The sequence below is a fragment of the Arachis duranensis genome, chromosome 6, assembly GCF_000817695.3.
Source record: "Arachis duranensis cultivar V14167 chromosome 6, aradu.V14167.gnm2.J7QH, whole genome shotgun sequence".
NCBI lineage: Eukaryota > Viridiplantae > Streptophyta > Magnoliopsida > Fabales > Fabaceae > Arachis > Arachis duranensis.
In genome coordinates, this window is record NC_029777.3 from 73,711,660 (window position 1) to 73,715,097 (window position 3,438).

The window sequence follows — 3,438 nt, forward strand, 5'->3', positions numbered from 1 at the left end:
GTTCACTCTGGCGGCAGAAAGGTTATGTGAGCAGGAGACTGCCACAGCTCTTACATCTCAATATAGGCGGGAGTCTGCCTCGACCCTTATGCTGGCACCGCTACCTCGACAAGCGAGAGACTGCTTCAGCCCTTGCCCGAGGCGCATAGCATCTTACCAAAATAATGAATGTCACGTGAGCGGGAGACTGCCATAGCCCTCATATGCGAACGCATGTAGGAGACTGCCACAGCCCATACGACGGAGAACAAAGCATATCACAATAATATAATCCATCTCAGAGACCACTGCTCATAGCACAATTCCATTTATACTCATTCCATTAACTATAATCCTTCATTTTCAAGTCCCAATCTCATCATCCATCATCAATATCTCAATTTAATCATCAACCCTGCTCCCCATTAGTTCACAAGACAAATCCACCCAACTGACATACCAAGCCTAAGTCACTGTCTTCTAAAACCCGTATATAAATCCATTAATCCCAAACATAAACCCATCTATACTAGTCTTAGGGCCTAATTACTAGCGACAAGTCTTAAGGAAAAGTTAAAGAAGTTTGGAAAGTTAGAGAACCTTTAAAAGTGAAGAAAAACACATTTTCAGCAAAACAGGGGTCTCGCGTATGCAAACACTCTGTTCGCATACGCAAGGGTATGAAAGTGGATGGTCGCGTATGCAACACTCTGCTCGCGTACGTGAGTGTCCCAACCCGAATGGGATGCTTGCATCGCTTGTTAATTGTTCACGTACGCAAAGTTAAAAAAAATCTGCATGTTTGCATATGGATGCAGTTCTCGCATACGCAAGATGTCCAACCCAAATAAAATTCCCACGTTGCGTGCACTCTGTCGCATACGCATGCTGTACCAGACTCAGAAAATTTAAAGCTGCAGAATTCTAGTTTTAAAATACCAAACTTTAAACGATCATAACTTTCTCTACAAAACTCCATTTTCCTCAAACTTTATATCATTTTAAAGCTCTTGAAATAATCTTTAATTTAAAATAAAAATCATTCAATTTCAATATATGAGGCTCAAGTTATGATCTGCTAAAATTCACCAAAAATAGGTTTTTACCAAAAGTGACAATTCTCTAGTTTTTCCAAAACTTCGAAACCAAACCAAATCAAACACACTCAAAACAACCCAAATATCTATAGTAAACACTGTTCAATAATTTTTCAATCATTCAATCACTTACACCATTTTAATGAACACCCCCAACTAACCCCAAATTCAACCTAAAATACAACAAAGCTCCTCAATATTACAATTCAATATTTCCAAAAGTCATCAATATTACATATATCAAATCTCTCGTACATTTAATCCCATTATCATCATTCTATATCAAAACTCAATATATCATCAATGCTCATCATTAATCATTCTTGGCTACCATCAATTCCCTTCAACATAATTAATCATCAATCCCAACAATTCATAATCAACACCATTTATCATTATAAATCATCAATCATCATCATATTAGAATCCACTACAATCATACCTTAACACATACATTTTGTTCATTCTCCATAACATACATATGCCACAAACACAACACAAACAAACATACATTTTATTCAATCCTATCTTAAGGTCAATTAGTCTAAGTGTCTAGAAACATTACATATTACATAAAGAAAACCGAAACTATACCTTAGCCGATTCCCACAAAACTCAAAACACCAAGCTCAATCTCAAAGCTCCAAAACCACCAAGCTCACTATAACAAACACAAAACCTTAATCTAACATCATATAATATATAAAATCATCACTAGGGCTAACCCAAAACATCAAAACACAAGAGTTTGAAGAGACTTACCTTACCCAACGATATTAGGGATAAAATCCAACAATAATCAAATGCTAGATCACCTCTAAACAAGCAAAATCACAAAATTTACTCAAGAACTAAAACTAAAAATATGAAACTGTTAGGGGGTGAAAACTGGAGTAGGGATTTTGAAAATCTTACCAATTTGTAATAAGCCATAAATACTTGCATTCAATAATTCAATTTGAAATATCTCCTTTTAACCATGTGTTTGAATGATAGTTATTAAGCTCAATGATAAAGAAACTAAGGAAAAAAAGTAGTTAATTACTCTATTTTGGAAATACAAGAGCATCGACACGTTAATTGTTCTAATTTAGGACTTCTGAATGTAACTCATGAGTACACCACTTGTGGCTCTAAAGCCATTCGTTCAGTTGAGGATGTATATCCATACATTTTATACTCTGAAGTCATTTATTTCTATGAAGGTGAGAATGTATTTCAGGACAATTTATTTAGAAATTATCATTTGTAAGCATACTAGAAAAGACAGTGAAGGATTAATATATAATTTCAGGCCATTATGGGATAATTAAATTTAACATTACCATATCCCATCCTTATTTCCTATCAGAGATGGCACAAATTTTGAACAAAATCTGCCCTGCTTGTAAATTTATTCAAGAATTAACGAGCAAGGTCAGTTATGTTTTACTACTGCCAAATATTACTATCATTAATGTTACTTTTTTTTACTATGATTTGGATGTAGTTTTAGTAAACTGGATTTCTTTGTTGGATGTATAGAGGGATCAAGAATCAACATTATCATAAAAAGTCGCTTATTGGCCTTTTTCTTAGAGCATTATTAATTAATTGAATATTTAATTTGTAATAAGCCATAAATACTTGCATTCAATCATTCAATTTGAAAAATTTCCTTTTAACCATGTGTTTGGATGATAGTTATTGAGCTGAATGACAAAGAAACTAAGGAAAAAAGTAGTTAGTTGATCTATTTTGGAAATACAAGAATGTCGAGAAGTTAATTGTTCTGATTTGGGACTTCTAAACCTAACTCATGAGTGCACCACTTCTCTAAAGCTATTTGTTTAGTTGAGGATGTATATCCGTACATTTTATACTCTAAAGTCATTCATTTCTGTGAAGGTGGGGATCTATTTCAGGACAATTTATTTAGGATATCTTTTATAAGTATACTAAAAAAGACAGTGAAGGATTAATATTTAATTTCTAGATATTACGGGATAGTTAAATTTAATATTACCATACCCCATCCTTATTTTCTATCTGAGATGGAACAAATTTTGAACAAAATCTTTCCTACTTGTAAATCTATTCGAGAAGAATTAATGGCAAGGTCAGCTATGTTTTACTTTTGCTAGATATTGCTATCGTTAATTTTAGTTTTCTTACTATCATTTGGATGTTGTTTTAGTGCACTGAATTTCTTTGTTGGATGTATAGAGGGATCAGAAATTAAATGTATAATAAAAAGTTGTTTATTGGCCTATTTAATTATTCAATTTGAAAAATCTCCTTCTCACCATGTGTTTGGATGATAGTTATTGAGTTGAATGATAAAGAAACTAAGGGAAAAAAGTAGTTTATTGCCCTATTTTGG